Raw genomic sequence first — 20230 nt, 5'->3', positions numbered from 1 at the left:
AAGGATGTGTCTTCGTGGTTTGATTTTTATGGGCTCATAACGAATCTGTATATTTTCTGGATATTAACCCTTTTGTTGTTAAGTAGCAATTGTTTCCTGATGTATTAATTATGGTTTCCACCAACCAGATGTGCCACATGTTGTATGCCTGAGAAGTGTTGTGAAAGGAGAGAAAAATCTGGAGACTGTTACTACAACTTTTGAAACTGTGCTTGGACTGTACAGTGCAGGAACATTCTTCATTTATGGAGCAAAAAAAGTCAACTTCCTTATAGACTCAAATTCCCTTTTTGGTCTAACCTCCAAACTGGCAAAATCATGGCAGCAGATACTTACACATGCAGAACTGTAGTTGAGACCCTGGTCTGCGACACTCTGAGGGAGAGGATGGTCTCCCAGAAAGACCTAAGCTCCTTGCTAATATGGTAGCTTTCCCACATTTGAGTCCTCATTGTAAGTCACAATATAGACAGCTCAGGCACTGTGCCTTATTCTTTCTGAGAAGTTCTTGCCCTTGAGACAGTTGCTCATAGATGAGATCCCTGTGAGAGCTAGAGGATAGAACTGGCAGGGCCTTCAGTTAAGCTGAGGAAGGACTAAATGGGAATGGAATCAGCTTGGTCAGTCAGTCTCAGCCTGGAGTGAGCTGTTCTTTAAAACTGAACAACTTGCTGGGCGGTGATGGCGCACACCTCTAATCCCGGCACTTGGGGAGGCAGAGGCAGGTGGATCTCTATGAGTTTGAGGCCAGCCTGGTGAGTTCTAGGACAACCAGGAGTACACAGAGAAACTCTGTCTTGAATAACCAAAAGAAAAAGCAAAAAAACAAAAAAACAAAAAAAAAAAAACCCGGAACACTCTTCCCCAAAAGACTTGAAAAACTTAAGGCTTGAGAAATGTTTCAAAAACAAGTCTTTAAGAATTATTACTACAAGGTTGGGGGGTTATAAGAATGTAGATTGCCACTTTTGGAGACTTTCCTGCCCTGGAGTAAGTCAACTGTGATCTAATACAACTGTCCTAATGAGAACAATCATTTAGAAGTAGGTCTCTCCCACAAGGTGCTGGAGGCAGTCTTCCCCATGACTGATGCTACAAAAGGCTGGGCCTCGATAGGATAGGTCTCCACAGCCTACATGTGAGCACAGAAGAGCCTTCCTTTAGACTGTGCATGTGGACACTCTGGGCAAGTGTAGGGAGCCTGGCTTCTCCCCATTACTGGATATGCAAAGGTAAACATGAAGCAGTACATTTTTCTTTGAAATGGACTGCATCATTCACAAAATACAAGACTAACTAATAGGACCAGCCCTATATGCCTAAGTATTATGACCCCTTAGGTCTCTGAAAGGCCTGCCGTATCCCCAGTGTTCTTTCAATCTGATGACTGATTCCTCCTACCTTATTAGAATACATCTACAAAAAGGCAAAAATCAAATATATTTACATTTTGAAAAAATCCCCCCTCCCGCCCCTGCCAAACTCCAAAAGCATTAAAAGCTAGCAACCTAACAAGCCTGGCTTAATCCTTTCTTATCTTTCATGAGAACTCAAAATATCTTCATAATAGCAACCAAGTACCTATACAATAATGTCTCCAATGTTTAAGAATGAGTACTATAGAGATCAAAACTTTCCATATAGAAGTAGATGCCTTAAAATGAAAATAGATTTTGTTTGGTCTCTAGTGCTTGCATTTGAATCCCAGCCCCCACTTCTCCGTTTCTAGCCATAGACAATTCTGGTTTGCAGGAAGAGCTGGGCAACCATGAAGGGTAGCTGACTCACGGTGGCTCATGACTGGTAGCTCATATTCTCTGTGTTATTTTAAAGGTCTACATTTTACTTCTTGAATTGATGGTTTTGTGGTTAGAGGGGGAACACAGTGCCTAGAATTCCTTCCACCCTTGTGTTTTAATCTTCCTAATAAACATTATAAAATGTGTATTGTTTCACTTCCCAGCTAATCAAAAAGGAAGCATGTGTAGGGGGGAAGCCACTGAGCTAAGGTCACAGAGCAGGCCACTGGGAAAGGTAGCATTCCAGGGTGGGTGAGCAGGCTATCCCCAATCTTTGCAGACCATGAAAAGTCACGGAGGTCACCTAAAAGCCACCAGAGGCCTCCTCCCTTAGCATATTGCTTTGCAGATGAAAAAATCTAAGTGTATGGTGCTGGAGAGATGGCATAGTGGTTAAGAGTGCTCTCTGCTCTTCCAGAGGTCCTGAGTTCAATTCCCAGAAACCGCATGGTGGCTCACAAAAAAAAGTTTAGGAGTATAGTGCATGCATGTAATATCAGCACTTGGAAGAATGAGGCAGGAGGATTACCCTGAGTCTCAGGAAGCCTGGGTTACACAGCAATATAAAGAAAAAAAGACCCTTATATAACAGCAACCACAAAATCAAAACAAAATGGAGAATCTAGGAATGTGCCTCCCCACCCCACCACTACACAAATGGGTATCCAAGTACTCCAGAGTCTGAAGAAAGGGGAACTAGAGTTCCATACCAGTCTAGATTATAGGTAGGTGCTGTCGAAAACCAATCAAACAAACCAAACCTGGGGGATCAGGAGGAATAAAGCAAAAATTCCGGTTTAATTTTGAAGATCATGAAGATGAGCACATAGAAGAACTGGGCAGAAACTAAAAGTGTGTGGTAATTCTCCAGAACATTTATCCAGATAGACAAATTCCAAGAATCTTTTTGAATACCCTGGTGTCCCAAGAGCCAAGCTTATAGTTACAAAATCTGTGTGAGTTATGTCAAAGGCAATTTGTAGAAAGGTCAGAAAATATGAGCGATCTGAACACTTTCCATGTTTTGATTGGAAGAACAGCAAGTGGGACTTCCTAGGGCTGTCAGTACAATTAAGACAAATACCAGAAGGTCCATCACAGGCGACAGACTGTTACAGGACTTGACACATTGTCAGCTTTGAATAACACTCAACTCCTTTCCTCCCAGACTGTAGCTCCTCTCTCCTGAGGATCATTTGATTGCATGTGATTATTTGACCAGAGCCCAAAGGCTAGAGCTGTGAGTTGAATGCTGAACAATGAACTATTTGACCAACATTGAAATTTAAAAAGCATTCAGAGCTATGCAAGTATGAGGTCATTATTAACACAGACTTTTTCCTGGGGAGAGCTACAGAAAGAGAAGGGAGGAAAGGAGGAAGAAAGGAGGGAAGGGAGGGAGGGAGGGAGGGAGGGAGGGAGGGAAGGAAGGAAGGAAGGAAGGAAGGAAGGAAGGAAGGAGGTAAGGAGGGAGGGAGGGAGTCCTACCTTCATTCTTATTGAGCTAACAGCTCCTTTAAAGATACAAAATGTACTAAATGTCTACAGCTACTCCCTGTAACACTTACACTTTTGGCTTTGAAGACCAGAGCCTGCAAATTGTGTAGCTTTGTGAACACCCCTCCCTTTCTGCCAGGGACCAAAATGCCCGCTGTGTCTGATGTCACAGACAGTCCAGGCAGCGACCAAAGTGTCTGCTGATTTCTGCCTCCAGTAAGCACCAAGGAGGAGAATCCCACACACCCTCCCGCTTTCACTCCTGCAGCTTTCCAAACAAACTGGGGCAGGATGGGAGTGTCTTCTTGGCTCTGGAAATCAATCCTCCTACCTTGTCCTGAAGCTACCCGCCGCCCTTCCCGGGCCCTCCCTTCGCAGTGATTTTCCTGTCCTGGACTCCCGGCAAGACCGAGCGGACCCCGCCCTAAAGGTAGGAGCCCCAACCCGCGGCTGCCGCCCCCCGGAGGGTCTCCGAGCCCTCCGCCAGTCTCCTCGCTGCACTTTCGGCGCGAACTTGGGGGCGGTGGCCACGGTGCATCTGGCGCCAGCGACGAGGAGGAGCTTCCAGCGGCGTCGCACGCAGCCGCCGGGGACGCGGGGCCCGGGCGCCGCGGACAGTGAGGGGACCGGCGGTCGTCTCGGACTCCCGGAGACGCAGCGCTCTCATCTCCCGGGCCACATCTAGGGAGAAGGGATCGTGCCCGGTGCCACCTCGCTTAGGCTTCCGCTTGCCCGGGGCTCGGGGACCCGATGCGACAAGGCTCCACGGGACGGAGGGCAGCGCGCTGCGGAGAGCGGAGAGCCCCGGCCGTGGAGTCCCGCACATGCCTCTGCCATCACCGCGCCCGGGCCTCGGCGGGTAACTCTCTGCGACTGGCGGCGCTGCGGGTTTGCTTGGTTAGGGGTGCGGGGAGACTGCGTTCCACACCCAGCTCGGGTTTTTGGGGTGCTGTCCAGACAGCCCGCTACTGCAACCTCTGGAGTAGGGAAGGGGACTCTGTGCGCTCTCAGTCCCTTCGACTCCTGCCAGCCCTTGGAGAGGTGCGGAAGCCATAGGGCCCTGAGACCCTCCAGCCAACCCGGTGTGCGGGGTGGCGGGCCGGGAGCTCTCCCGCAGTGTCCTGGAGCTGCCAGGAAGGACCCCCGGCGAGCAGCGCCCAGAGGGACACGGGGACCCGCCTCTCCTTAATCTCCCCCGAGTCTGTGCGCTGGGAGGCCGACCCCGGTGCGCGGTTCCTCGCTCACCATTGTTTGTGAAAGGGTCTGGAAGAGAGGAGGGGCGAGGGAGTCTGGAAGGTTCTCCCCTTTTACCACACCAAGTTTCCCGAGAGATCCTCCTTGCTACGTTAAAACTAAACCTAAGGAAACACCGAGGCAGTTTGTTTGGAGCAAAGGGTACGCTGAGAAAACTGCAGTTTGGGCTGCCGGTGAATTTTTTAAAATAAGGGAGAAGGAACGTGTTATTTTGCGGTCGTTGCCTCTGGAGTTCCCTTCTTGTGCGCGGTTAATTTGGCTTAAAAGAAAATCTATAAAAAAGCGAATTCTAGAAACCAAAGAAACTCGAAGCGCCTTCTTTTAGGATCTCCAGAGGAAGCCAGGAGGATAGGCTGGGGTGAAGAATTTTGTTTAAAGGTAATGTTTAAAATTGTGGGTGGGGTGGGGTGGGAAGGACATAGTAGATGCTAGCCTATCAGAAACCACACAGCTTCTAAATTCTGAAGTCGTTTATTTTTTAGAGGACCCACTTAGTACCATGATTAGTGGGCGGTTTAGAATCGCAGGTCCGTGTTGGCTCCGGGGTGCCCCATTCTGCTGACCTTCAGGCCTAGTAACACTTCCTGAGATCTCCATGGCTGCTTCTATTAGGCTTCCCTGACTGTTTGACTTTTCTGGGTCTTCAAATCTAATTTTCCCTTCCCTCTTCTGACCGCGGAACTATCTTTTTATTTACATGCTGTTGTTAAACGTTTGAGAAGACCTGACCAAAGTGCCTAGTTATTTTTCATCAGAAAGCAAGCAGATTTGATGTTTGTTAGTTGGTTCCTGTTGCCTCCTTTTCAAGTTACCAAGGATTGCTTTTCAAACCAAGATCATGAAAAAACAAACAAACAAACAAACAAACAAACAAAAAACCCTTAGTTTGACTTTGAATAAGGCTGTCTGTTTCAGAGGCTCCTTAGATAATGGCAATTTTGGATCAAGGGAACTTTTGTAGGAAATATTTGTATGAATCTGACTTGTTTTTCCTAGCTGCCTCTAAGGCTAATGTAAAACGGGTTGAGTGGTCATTGCTTGATAGCCCTTTCCTTGAAAAATGTTCTTGCCCAGTCCCTGCCTCAAGGTCACTTTCAGATCCCACTGTGTCTTGATGTGGAAGTGATACAACTAAATGGCACTGTAATTGCAAAAATGTTTCAGGAGACTGATGGCAGGCATCATTTTTTCTTCCCTGTCCCAAATCAATACAAAAAGAATGTAAGAATCAAGAAGAGTGTCTAGGCCTGACAGAAGAATGCAACCCAAAGGCATCAGTCTATCTTTTGTGAAACTGTAATTCTCAAGTTTCCCATTGCAGAACTCAGTGGCAGAAGACGGAATTCCATAGCCCCTTCCTTCTGTGAGAGATATTTCTGTGTTCCACATTGTGAAGCACAAATGAATAATGTCCTGCTTCCTACACTCCTCAATAAGTATTGTCAGCTCACTACGGAGATTCCAGATGGCTTTCATGGAAATTATGATTCTTTACAGGGTTGGGGACATCCCTTTAACCTGCATCTAGATAATGTCCGTGGAAGAGGGGATGGCAGCATGAAGTGTGTATGCAACACCCACATTGGTCCCTGGTGTGCTCTCCCAGGTCTTTTCATGTAATTTTCCCAGCAATATTGAGACAAAAATTTTAGCCCTCTTTTAAAGATTAAAAGAAGAAGACTTCTTAAGTTGAGCTGCAGTGAATCCTGTGAGTCTGTCTCTGCCCATTTTTACATCTTTATGGAACCTTACAAATGACACAGCATGCATTCTTCACAAATTCTTCCATTCTTTGTTTACATCTTCACACACACACACACACACACACACACACACACACACTCACTCACTCACTCTCACACTACTTAGAGCTTGATCTGCTTTGGTGGGTCCTTCCTAATTACCATTCCAGAGAGGCTGGAGAGATGGTTTGCATGCTTTGGTGTCCTTTGGATTGGGCACTCTCAGATTTTCACTTGGTGCCTCTAGTCTGTAGAGTTTTAATGCACCTTTGGATACACTATCTGGCCAGTCTAGGCAGTCACCTGTCTCCAGTGGGTTATAGTCTAAACTTCTTTGCTTCCTAAAAATATAGTTTTCCTGAGGCTTCTCCTTCCCTTCAAAGGCCAGCTGTGTCTTGCCTGTCAGGAGTATTTCAGTCAGGAGAATTTCAGAGTCTCATTCTCATCCGTCACAATAAAATGAAGCTTTTTCTTATGTACTTCCACTACCTTGGATAATAACATGCCCCACAGTTCTGAGTTAGCTCTTATGACTTGAAAATTGGAGGAAGAGAGATGATAAAGAAGGCTGAGATCAATTTCAGGGACCCACATGGTGGAAAGAAAGAAAGAACGGATCCCAAAAGTTGTATAATGTCATGGAGCAAGTTTGGCATGTGGAACAAAATAGTACACAGGGCATTGTATGTGCCAGTTCTTACTGGTTACCTATCAGGTCATGAGAAGTAGTGTTGACTGGCTTTTTATGAGTGGCAGGAACTCTTTCCTGATGGTGACACTTCCTATTGCAATCACCTCAGACTCAATCAAGAACTTGACTCCTGTTCCTTCAGGCTAAGGAAGGCTGAGATTCTGGGAGAGAAGTTATGAGGGTGAGAATAAGGAGCCAGAAGATCTGTTTTCTCCCATTTAGGAATTTCTCTTCTTGGTCATCAAAGTGGGAATTGATAGGCTATCTCTCCTTGCCACACTTTTGGATCAGATGCCAGGGGATTTCATGGGAAGTTGAGGCAAAGTGGGAGGAAACAAACCAGCTCTTAGGAAGTTGTTTTCCTTATCATAAATACTGAAAAACAGAGTAAAAAGGTCCCAGTCTCTCGCATTCTCTTTCTTCTTCTCATATTTGTGGACATATGTATGCATATGACATCATTCTGTAAATGCTTTGGAGACCCTCTAATCATTATGTGCTCTTTATTTCATTGAGAATGGAAGGATTTTTTTTTTTTTTTTTTTAAATATGGTGAGAAATAAGGCCTCCAGATGAGATGCAAAATGGCTAGGTATTTCCCCAAAGCTCTAGGGTCGTTCTTGCCTTCAAGGTTGTGGAAGTAGGCTTGCAGTTGGTCTAAGGAAGGTACTTTCTGGTGAATCTCTGCTGACTTGTTGCACGGCCGTTCATAAGGCAGAGTTTTCTTCATGTACAATAAATATAACCTAGTATGTTGTTGCAGAATACTATCTTAAGGTGTGTTACTTTATGTTGCATTTGTTTAACCTGTGAAGCTGTTACTATGCCTGTCTAAAACACCGGATGGACCGTTAAAGAGTGAATGGCCAATAGCGAGTCTGAAGAAAGGATAGGCGGGGCTGGCAGGCAGAGACAAGATAAATAGGAGAAAGACCAAAGAAGAAAGAGAAGGAGGAGTGTAGATGAATTGCTAAACAGTCTTATGTCAAAACAAAACAAAACAAAACAAAACAAAACAAAACCCCCCCACAAAACCCAGAGCCAGATATTGGAGTGATAGCTGAGAGATCAGAGAGACAGAACAAGCCACAGCCAACCTCACCTTAACAACTCCTCTGCTGATCAGTCCTTTTTCCTCAAATCCTCAGACTGAAAGCCTCTGAGTCCTTACCCTTGAGGGTCTTGGTTGAACTGCTTAAAAGCCTCTAGTCCTTGGTCCTCGTGCCTTATATACCTTTCTGCTTCCTGCCATCACTTCCTGGGATTAAAGATGTGTCCTTCTCAAGCAAAGGCAAGAGATCTCAAGTGCTGGGATTAAAGACATGTGCTACCATGCCTGGCTCTGTTCCCAGTGTGGCCTTGAACTCACAGAGATCCAGACAGATCTCTGTCTCCCAAATGTTAAGATTAAAGGTGTGTGCTACCACTGCCTAACCTGTATGTTTAATATAGTGGCTGTTCTGTTCTCTGACCACCAGATAAGTTTATTGGGGTGCACAGTATATCAACCACAGAAGAGGACTCAGGGTTCAGCCACCCAGTTACACAGCAAGCCACAGAGTAAGAGTAAGGTTTACAGAAGAAAAAGAATGGGAAAAGCCCAGAGGCAAAAATAGATGGGATAATTTAAGAAAAACTGGCTAGAAATAAGTCAAGCTTAGGCATTCATAAGTAATACTAAGCCTCTGTGTGTGTTTACTTGGGAATTGGGTGTCAGGTCCCCCAAAAGAGCCAACAAACAAACAATAGGTACTGTGTAACAAGAGGTGTTCTTGTAGGATGGAGGGATGTATAGTGCAGTGTCAGACAAAACAAAAACCCCTTGTTCTTACAGATTTTCATGAGAATCAGAGTGAAAGGTAAGGGTGGCGGTAAATGAAAGGCGTATTTCAGATGGGATGGCCATTGTAAGGCTGATGCACACACAGTACAGGTGAGATGGGGAGGGGAACCAGGAAAGCAGCCATCCTCTCTGAAGTGCTATTGATGCGATGTGATTGAGGGAAGAGCCAGGCAAGCGGAGAGCAGAAGAAGGAAGGCAATTCCAGGCAGAGGAAACAGCAACTGCAAAGGTTCAGAGAGGCGTGGATTTGGAGTGTTTGGAAAGGAAAGGTCAGTGTGGGAAGAGATGCTGGATAACATGTAGTCCCAAGAGAGGGCCAAGAGTGGTGTGGGAGACAGGGTTCAAGACGCAGGAGGCTGGCAGATTTTTATGGGGCCATCAAACCTGGCAAAGGGGCTTGAAGGAAAGTGGCTGGAGATACTCACGTGGAGTTTGCCTTTACCCAGCGAACACTAACCACTCCCCCACCCCACCCCCACTGCACAGAATTGCAGCCTCAGGTTCACTGGCAATCACTGAGTTTCCCTGTCATCCCAGCCCAGTGCACAGGCATATGTATACACAGGACACAGAGAACTTGCACTGCATTCCTCACAGCCTCTGAAAGACTCACATACTTGCTTGCTTTTCTTTTTTCTTTCTTCCTTTTTTTTTTTTTTTACTTTTTTTTTGTTTTGTTTTTTGTTTTTTTTCGAGACAGGGTTTCTCTGTGTAGTTTGGTGCCTGTCCTGGATCTCACTCTGTAGACCAGGCTGGCCTCGAACTCACAGAGATCTGCCTGTCTCTGCCTCCCGAGTGCTGGGATTAAAGATCTATTTAAGTTAAGTCATAGCTGAAAACAATTAACAAGACAGCTGCTGCTGAGCAGGGCAATATTCTAAATAATCCAAAGGCCTCGACCTCCCTGAATTTCTTTCTTATCCTCTGTCTGTCATCTGGGTTCTTTGTACAGAAGTCTTGTCTCTTTGTCATGGGAATGTATTATCTGTGGCAGTTCCTTCTCCATCCTTTTCCAGACATGATCTTGGAAATGTAAGACTACTGCAAAGATCTGGGATTTATTATTTCTGATAAAATAGCAGTGCAGGTTTATCAGAAATGCTCAGATGTTCTGTAGACTTTTAATTACCCGCGAGACCTGCATATTCCTCCCTGGGAACGACTGGCCTGGTTTTTAGAGAGGAAATTGCTTTTGAGGTTCTTTGGTATGTTCATTTCTCATACCTGTCCACTAGCTACTTTCATTTGACTTTAAAGTTTTTTTTTTTTTTGGTTTTTCAAGACAGGGTTTCTCTGTGTAGCTTTGCGCCTTTGCTGGAACTCACTGGGCAGCCCAGGCTGGCCTCGAACTCACATCCACCTGCCTCTGCCTCCCTAGTGCTGGGATTAAAGACGTGTGCCACTACAGCCCGGCTTTAAAAAGTTTTAATGATTTATTTTTATGTACATTGTATTTTGCCTGTCTGTGTGAGGGTGTCAGAACCCCTAGAGCTGGAGCTACAGACAGATGTGAGCTGCCGTGTGGGTACTGGGAATTGAACCCAGGACCTCTGGAAGAGCAGCCAGTGCTCTTAAGCACTGAGCCATCTCTCCAGCCCCCTTCTTTTGACGCTTTGATTCCATTTCTTTCCCCTTTTGAAATGGGGTCTTGCTGTGTAGCCCAGAACTTCTGACCTTCCCATGTCAGCTTCCCAACTACCTGTGGTCTTATGTGCTCAACTTTGTATTCTTGTTCTCTCGATTGACGAGTGGCATAAAGTCTAGAACTGGCTCCTGTTTGAGAGGACAGCATTGGTGTCTCGTGGTTTTCACCTCAGCATCTTCTTTTCCTGGCATTGTGTTCAACCTACAGAGGTAGCCAACAGTTGACAGACAACACAGCTGTTAGGTTGCTTTAAGTTGCTGTGATAAACACCAGGACCGAAATCAGCATGAGAAGGAAAGGGTTCATTTGGCTTATAAGTGACAGTCCACCCTGGAGGGAAAACTCAAAGTAGGAGCTTGAAACAGAAACTATGAAGGAATAATGCTTATTGGCCTCTTCCCTTGGCTTGCTCAGGTACCTGCCTAGGATGACACCTCCCACAGTGGGCAGAGCCTTCCCACGTCCATCAGCAATTGATGCCCCACAGATACACCCACAGGCCTAACTAATGGCAAGTCCTCAATTGAGATTTCCTCTTCCTGGGTGTGTCAAGTTGGTGACCAAAATTAGCCATCACCCACCTCGCGTTTACGCCAGTGGTTAATCTTATTCTATTAGCTCAGTTATAAAGCTGTCACAACCAGCATTCATCCTGGTAGTTATTGTGGTTCCCAGTGTGTTACTTGAAAAGTTCCTCCCACTAGAGAAATCGGGTCCATTCCCATGAATTTGTTCATGCTAGTTTGAAACTAAGCTGTGACATGGTGGTTGCACCTATTTCTAACCCTTGAGTTTGTGAGGCTGAGGCAGGAGGATCAAGAATTTGAGGACAGTCTGGAGGTACATAAGAGAGTTGTCTTTAAAAAAAAATTATCAAATAAGAACAGAACCAGAAACCAAATGACAAAGAAAAACACCCAACACTGCAGGGGGAAAAAAAGTTTTCTTTTTCTGGAAAATTGCAGTGGATTTATGCTGGAAGAGGTGGGTAGGTAGATGCCTGTGGGTGAGTGTTCTGATACTTGTTTTCATGTGCAGCAAACTGTCAGTATAGTTTCATAATCCCCAATTGATGGTGACTGGTGTTGGGTTACTCGGATTTGTGGCTGCATTAATGAGGCATGTAAGTGTGCCATCAACATGAATAGCAGTTAATTGACTCTTTAGGAAGAAGACATCTTAGCTAGGCCTGGTGACTCAGGCCTGTCATCTCAGGCCTATCATCACAGCTGCTCTGGAGGCTGAGACAAGAAAGTTGGAAAGTTCGAGGCCAGAATGGACAGATTAGTGAGCCCATGTTTCAAAGTTTGGGTCATATAACATGTATGAAGAAAAAAAAAAAGCTTACAAGTATTGTATTTATAGTTTCATGCATTTTTTTTTTCCTTAAGCAGTTTCAGACTACAAGTTGATTACTTTTTAAGTTTCAACTGCCTATTCCGGCGTTTCCTAGATACCTATTTGGCACTTACCTAGTGTGAGACATATTTAGTGCCCTGAGGCATAAATAACTCTCTTTATCAGAACTGACAGGGCTGGGTGGATTGCTAGAGAGTGGGGGAAGAGATGGGTGGGGGTAGGGGGACTGGGAGTGGGTTCAGGATAAAGTTGTAGAATAAGGAAAATCATAGATTAACCCCTGTTATGGATGACTGACTATATTTAAATATTGAAAAATAGGTAGGGTTGTTACCCAGTGGTACTTAGCCAGCATGCACAAGGCATGGAGTTCAACCCTTGCACAACACACAGAAACAAACACACTAGAAAATAAAATTATGCCAAGTGGTTGTGCATGCCTTTAATCCCAGCACTCTGGAGGCAGAGGCAGGCAGATCTCAGAGGCCAGCCAGATCTACAGAGTGAGTTCCAGGACAGTCAGAGCTACACAGAGAAACCCAGTTTCAAAAACCTAAAATGAATAAATATAAAAATGAAATAAATAAAAGAAATGAACATTATAATCTGGGCATTCAAGTGGTATGACTAGGTGTTTAACTGTTTTTCAATAGGAATTAATTTATAATTTTAATGGGGTATGATAATTTTAAGTTTTCTGTAGTAAATGGATTTTATAACAGACACTACTGTCATGTAACTTGATATTTGGGGCCAATAGTTCAGGTAAACATCCAAGGACTTAGTTTTACTTTATTCTAGCCATCCTACAAATAAGTTCATTTTTAAAAAATTAAAAAGGGGGGTTGGGGATTTAGCTCAGTGGTAGAGTGCTTGCCTAGCAAGCGCAAGGCCCTGGGTTTGATCCTCAGTTCCACCAAAAAAAAAAAAAAAAAAAAAATTAAATAGGATATTAGAGGTTGTCATTCTGTCTGAACATAGAGCATACATGTTTGACTGTTTTAGAGGACAGAGCTTGCCTACTTACTACAAAAGCCCATTTTTATAATTCTGTGGGCAGGGCTCTTTGATATTCTAAAGAATCGTATTCTTAGGGTGGGTGGTGGTAGTGCACGTCTTTATCCCAGCTCTAGGGAAGCAGAGGCATGTGGATCTCTAAGTTCAAGGCCAGCCTCTACTGCCTTTTAAAATCCACTGCTCGTGTTGCTAACTTTCTTCCCAGTGTTTCCATTTGAGCCTAGAGCCACAGAGCTCCCAGTGCCTCAGCGGGGTCTATGCTGACACTGAGGGCCAGGGCTTTGGCTTCCCACTCTCCCATCCAAGCCAGATTATAAGGTTTTTCTCTGATTCCAGTCTCATGGCCTGTTACCTCTTGACTGAATAAGTTGCCTAACTTCTCCGAGCCTTCCTTTCCTTACCGATCAGTAGATTGGAAGTGATGGCCATGGCATGGTCGTTATAATGATTGAAAAGAAAGCATGTGAACGTATTCAACATCATTTCCGATGTTATCTGCTGCTATTAGTCTTATAACTTCATTCTTTTTATGTTTGTTTTGAGACAGGCTCTCTGTGTGTAGCAGCCATTGTCGTGGAGCTCACTCTGTAGACCAGGCGGTCCTAGAACTTACAAAGATCCACCTCTGCCTCCTGACTTGCTGAGGTTAAGGCATGAGCCCCCACTGCCCAGATTTATAACTTCATTCTTATATATCTGTGATTGCATTATCTCAGATAGTGAAACTTACCTTCCTCCAGAAAGCCTTTCAGGCTGACCATACAAAGTGATGCTTGTTTTTTTCTCTAGTCTGTTTCTTAGGGACTGACTTTAGTCTGAACTATATGATGTAAATATTATGCTGCTTTAGTTATTCATCAGTGTATAACATCACGTATCATATGTGTATATACATTTTGTACTATGCACTATGCTTCTCTGAAGGAACTTGTGGACACAAAGTAGGGAGACGACAAGATGTGTGTGTGTGTGTGTGTGAGTGAGAGAGAGAGAGAGAGAGAGAGAGAGAGAGAGAGAGAGAGAGAGAGAACACATACATGACGTCCATGGACTGGGGAAAGAAAATGTTCATTGAACATGGCTATGTATTTCTCAGTTAACTAAAGTCAAAGAAATATAGTCTACTCATTAGATACATTTAAAAGTTTAGTATCTTTAGTTGGAGTGTTTTATGGCTTAAAAATATGGTTATCTACTCACTCAGTCCCCCAAATATATATATGGTTATTCAGCAGTCATGGGAGTATACACATGCAATCATAGCACATGAGCGGTGGAGGCCATGGGATCAGGAATTCAAGTCTAGTCTCAGCTTGAGCTATTTAGTGAGTTTGAGGCCAGCCTGGCTTTTATGATACTTTCCCTCAAAATACACACACACACACACACACACACACACACACACACACACACACATCACACACCTATATGCACACATATATATACACATATGCACACAGAAATACACATAGTTATAGTTATCTATGTTTTTGACACGACTTTACATGTACTCTCTTAGGCTCTTCTGTATCTTTAGCCAAGTTTGGCGTATTGGCAGATAAGGAAGTCCTCTTTAAGAAGAATTCCAGAAGGAAGCTTGGTGGGAGGTAGAAGGGTGGGGACAGCATTTCAGAAACATTATCAAGGTATTTAGGCATGATGGAGCATCTGCTCAAAGGTTAATGTTATTAGAGTAGAACTTTCAAAGTCAAGCACCTCTAGATACGAGAAGTTAGAGGCTGTGGGAGTCAGCTGGATCAGAATTAAGGCTCGTGACCTATATGTTTATTTATATTTCCCCTTAAGTTCATAATGGGCAAGTTCTATGTCTTGTTCTAAACTTGGATCTGCACTTGATATATGGCATCTAATAGCTCTCTTTTAACTGCTGTTCTTATAAGGAAATGATTGAAACATTAATAATAGCCCACATTGGGAGTTTCAAAGATAGAAATGTTATTTATTACTTGTAATTTCTGAGGCGTAGGAGTCTAAATGTGGTGTAATAGAGACATCCAATGGGAACCATCAATAGCTTTCCTGAAAATATCAATTGAAACTTGTGCTACTGAGATCTTATTTTATGTAATAGAAGCTGTGTGAATCTATCTACAGCTTCCTTTTGCATAATTATGTTTTTCATAATTTATATGCAAATTTTGGTCCATTATACTTGATACATATTTGTTGGCAGTTACATTTTAGCTTTCTTTCTCTCCCTTGAACTGATGAATCATTTGTTATTCACTGTTTAGGTATTACCTGACACTAAATGTCTGCATTATATTTAATCCTCGGAAACCCTATCTACTCCCCAGACCTGATCTTTACCAATGTTACTTACTGTTGCCTAGGTTGCTTTTCATTCTGGTGGTTTGCTTCTTTGGAAACTAGGCAGTAGGACCCAACACATTCTAACCGTAAGAACTTAAAACCCTAGGGAAGAAATAGATGTGGAAGGAAGAACATTGGCAGCTACTTGAGCTGTAATTAGCCTGGAGATGGAATGTAAGGGAGGTCTGTGAGGAGGATAGGAAAATAGAAAGCAGATATCTCAGCACATTGCCTGCACTGTGCAGGGCAGAGTGTACCCTTATGGGTATGTACTTATCAAACAGAAGTGTAATTATCATTCTTGGGTTTGCTGATTGAATTTGCCAGTTTGCTGGTTCCAACAGAGTCCTTGGCACTAATATTCTTTTTTACATTTTTAATTTTTTTGTTTTTGTTTATGTGTTTCAAGCCAGGGTTGAAAAACCTGTTGTCTGGCTGTCCTGGAACTCACTTTGTAGACCAGGCTGGCCTTGAACTTACAGCGACAGCTTGCCTCTACCTCCCAAGTGCTGGGATTAAAGGCGTGTGCCACCATCGGCGGCATTCTGCGGCCTATAAACACATCCCTCTACTTTCACCTGGTGTTTCCACCAGGCCTCCAACCTTACACCAGTTCACTGTCTTAAGGGCCCATGCCATTCTAGTATGACCTCATCTTAATTCCATCAGATTCAACCCTATTTCCAAATAAGACTGCATCCCTGATCTGGTGCCGAGTGTTAGGGTTGACATATAACACCTTCCAGGGAGGTCAGGCCCTCACGGCACCATGGAGTCTTCAGAGTCCACAGGTACTAACAGCAGTGATAAAGAGAGGTAGCCAAAACACTGCGAACAATGGTGAAAGTCAACAGAACAGTCACATAAGCGGAAAGGAGAAGTGACTGAAGGAGCAAGTGGTGCCCTCCTGCAGTCTGCCCTCCTGCAGTCAGGGACATTCTTTGGCTTCATCCAAGGCTGCTGACCTCGGTCTGTTTACAGTGAGGGAATTTATCAAGGTTTCCTCACATGGGTTGTGTAGTCCTCTGTACATCTAATATATCTCCATAAAGTGTTGAGGAAAATAATACTGTCCAAGACATAGGGTCTTGGCAACCCAGTTGAAATTTCACCCAGAGTCACATAACTGGGACTCTCCATACAGGCATATGCCTGAGTGATCAATTCACCTGAGAGGAACAACAGCCTCTCTGCTTCAGTTCCCTTTGAGCTGACTCCCAGACTTGCTCTCTGGCCCCTTGTTCCACCCTGTCCGAAAGAGCCTCACTGGATGTCAGGGTTCAGTACCCTCATGTGACTCTGCCTTCTCCCTTCTTGGCCTTTCAAGAGCACATTCAAGGGCCCACTTGATTTCCTGATTAAGATCCGGAATGAACTGTGAACACCAGGCCTTCTACCTTTCATCTGGCTCTCTCTGAACAGGTCTTTCCCCAGACCCAGGCTGAAGCTATATTGTGGGTGCAATTTTCCCATTTATCTGCCCCATAATCATCTTTGAAAGGGGCAGGGAGGAAGCAAATCAGCAGGCTGCATTTTAAAATGAAGGCCCTCTTTTTCGAATTATGTGGTGTCTTGTGAATCGACGCTTCATTCTGCTGAACTCTGGCATATTAAAGAAGAGTTTTCATTTGAGAAAATAAAACCTTCCACTCAAAAGATTAGATTCACTTTAGCAAGGGACTGTGGCGCAGAGGGTCTGCAAGAGACTGTGCAGAGCTTAGAGGAGTCTACAGGAGGGATTTTTGTTGTTGTTTGGTTGTTTTTTGTTTTTTGTTTCTCCCCGGTGAAGATTGGTTTCAAACAGCTTTACTACTTAATCTAGTTTTCATTTGGGGCTAAGTTTCTAGTGTGATCACAAGGAAGGTACTGTTTTGAAATCCCCAGGGTGAGTCAAAAGACATGGCCCAATTCCTGAGCCCTGTGCTGGTTTCCAGGCCTAGGGACTCAGCTGGCAGTGATTCTGTTCATGCTCTGAGCATAGGCTGTCATGTAGTCTCTGAGGATGTCCTCAGCCTAGAATGGCTGGAGAGAAGAGATGCATAGTCTGGCTTTCCCTTCCTTTCTGTGCTGTCAGTAACTATGGGAACATCTTCAGGGCACTTAAAATTACAAACATAAACCTTTGGGAAGTTTAGGAAATGTTCATTTTTATTTTATTATTATTATTATTATTATTATTATTATTATTATTATTGTTATTTTTGTTTTTTCGAGACAGGGTTTCTCTGTGTAGCTTTGCGCCTTTCCTGGAACTTGCTTTGTAGACCAGGCTGGCTTCAAACTCACAGAGATCCACCTGCCTATGCCTCCCGAGTGCTGGGATTACAGGCGTGCGCCACCACCGCCCGGCAGGAAATGCTCATTTTGTCTTCCGGTTCTTGTGTCATTTGGTAGTCCATTGAGTGTCTCTCAGCTTCTAGTTCTTAGCACTTATACCTGGAGAAAAGGGAAGGGATTTTAGGCTACTCGTATCTTCCAGACAATATATATAAATATACGTTTTTATTTATTATAATGTGAACTATAAGGCAGCAAACCTTGAATGAGTGGTTAAGAGGTCGAGAACAGAACCAAAGGGTCTGTTTGTGTTTGTGTTAGCTGTGTTTAAATGTGTAACTGGGGCTTTGTGACAGGTGGCCTTACTTGCAGCTCAGCCCTTGCATCCTGAGATTCTGTGGTACCTGATAGATGGGCAGTAAATCCAGGATGGAGGGTAGGTATACAGGAGGCAGCAGGGGACAAATATATCACTGCTCCCTTCATCTGCCCAGTTTTCTCACTACAGTGAGAAAATCCTAATGGGATTTTAGGTGAGTTAGCCTGGTTGTCTCCTGAAGGCTAGGAGGGTTTTTCTCAGCCCAGGAGGATTTTCTAAGAGGCATGATCTTGCCTTGCCTATGGAATGTGCTAAAGCATTTTGTAGTTGTTTGTGAAAGCGGAACCAAATAGTTGGATTCCATGGAGACTCCGGTGTGCTGGCTTTACTTCTTGAATTGGGATCACAAATTTCTTTGTATTTCCCACTTTGGGAATGATGTGTATTTTGTTGGAAATCATCTCAAACCACCCCAAAGAGAGATGCACTTCTTTTGAAAACCATGGACATTGAGTAAATCATTATACATATTTTGAAGTATCTAATGTTTGAGGATGGGTTTTTTTTTTTTTTTTTTTTTTTTTAGATGTTTATAAAAATAATGTTGAAAGTGCAGGAATCCCATAGAAGAGTCTTAATATATTTGTAGCTCTGACTTCGGTTTACCCATTACAGTATACCCTGTTCTAATATCCTTGAGCTAAAAATGCAGCAAATGAAGATAGATTTCCTTCTGCCCTGTTAGTTCTGGTAACTGCTCTCAGGCTGCTGTTGGAATGGTCACAGGTGCTTGTCCTTCTGTCTGGAATGTTCTTCCTTCCTCGCTTGTGTCATGTGATCCACTCTCATCTTTCAGAAACTGTTTTCTGCCTTTCCCTGCCTGGATCAGTTATGATAGTTCCCAACCATAATTTGATAAATGTTCATGAATGCCTGGCTGATGTATGGCTCTGAGGCATTGTATCCCTGGTGGCTAGAACAATGTCTGGCGTTGAGTAGACCTTGGGAATTTCTTTATTGAGTATCAATGACATCACTTTAGAGGTGAAAACGATGCTCTTAAGTTGTTTTTACCAAATACTGAACTTTAGTCAACACACTTTGCTATAGGGATTATTAGTCTACTGACATTAGGAAGTAAATATAAAATGTATGGTTTTATAACAAGACATAACTAATGGTTTATTTGTAATAAATATATAGTACCCCCAATTAAGACCCGCCTCTCATTTGTAACGCAGGTTAGGAGATCATCTAATGGGGGTGCACACGCTGTCACATGTTTGCCCTGAAATGCAGGATGATTTCTAACACTGGGATCTTAAGGTTTGATTTCTGTTTTCTCTTAGCTTGATTTCCTTTCTTTATTTTAAAAGTGGCTAAAGAGGTCAAGAGAGAGGCTATAGCAGAGAAGAGATGGAAGGGATAGAATGATCTAGGCTCATTCAGAAAAAAGCCTGGCAGAATGAATCATTTGAAAAGGGGCTTCTGTCAATCAGATGCTGTTGTAACTTCAGGAAGGCAACATAAGAGGTGGGTTTTTGTTCGTTCGTTTTTTGTTTTTTGTCCTTCCTTTGCCCCGTACTTGGGCCTCACACATGCCAGTCAAGCACTTCCCTAGTGAGCTCTCTCCCCAGCTCCACTTCTTTCTGTTGAAACAGGATCTTACTAGTGGCCCAGTCTGGCTAGCCTTGTTGTTCTGAACCAGCTGCTAGAGTAGTCGGGACTACGGACTTGGACCAGCAGGTCTGGCTTGGTCCTTGTTGATTGTAGTAGTATTTTCTCCGGGAGAGAAACAATAAAGAATGCTTACGGTTGGAGAAAGGGCTACATTCAGATCTGTCTATTTCTCCAGGGGAGATTTTGTATAAGGTGAAGAACTGATTGAAAGCCACAGTTTACTACACAAGTTGGGAAGCAGAACAAAATATGACCAATCGATGATTCAGGTGGGTGTTAGGTGAAATGCCAGGGCTAGGAAAAGAACAGGAAGCCACAGGAGGACTACAGTTTGTGGCCTTGAGAGACTGCATTTCCTTTTACAGATACTCAACTTTATAGAAATCACTGTGAATAATTACTTTAGAGCCTTCTTTTTCACATTCTGTGTTACCATAAACTAATAAATTGTTGTGGTTACTTTCAAAACTCAGGGTGAGAGCACCTTTTTTTTTTTTTTTTTTTTTAAATGAAGTGAACTGCATGTTTGCAGTTGTGCATAATCACTACTCAAGATGTGACTGTAAGGTTCTCAAAATAGCATCATGTCACACTTTTTCTGGAACTTGGTATGTCCTCATAAAACCTCCATCTGCCCCCAAATCAGGGGTGGAAAGGACTTTTGATGTGTGTGTGTGTATTTTTTTTTTTTTTTTTTTTTTTTTAAGAAGACAGCACAGGATTGCATTTGGGAAACATTGGTACATGCTTCATCCTTGCTACAAAAAGTGTGG

The 20230-nt window shown here is 43.6% G+C and overlaps 1 protein-coding gene across 3 annotated transcripts in view; it reads left to right on the top strand.

Annotated features, from left to right (window-relative positions):
* The first annotated feature begins 3421 nt into the window (after window positions 1–3421).
* Window positions 3422–20230, top strand: part of St3gal6 (ST3 beta-galactoside alpha-2,3-sialyltransferase 6) — a 61825-nt gene continuing 45016 nt past the window's right edge. The window contains exon 1 of one of the 3 annotated variants that reach the window (XM_036204165.1): window positions 3422–3726. The gene's annotated coding sequence lies outside the window, so the exon portion shown is untranslated. The other 2 variants (XM_036204164.1, XM_036204167.1) reach the window with 2 other exon arrangements.

Source organism: Onychomys torridus, chromosome 12, assembly GCF_903995425.1.
Source record: "Onychomys torridus chromosome 12, mOncTor1.1, whole genome shotgun sequence".
In the NCBI taxonomy this organism is placed as follows: domain Eukaryota; kingdom Metazoa; phylum Chordata; class Mammalia; order Rodentia; family Cricetidae; genus Onychomys; species Onychomys torridus.
The sequence above is the reverse complement of the archived record's forward strand: the minus strand, read 5'-3'. Positions and strand labels throughout refer to the sequence as shown.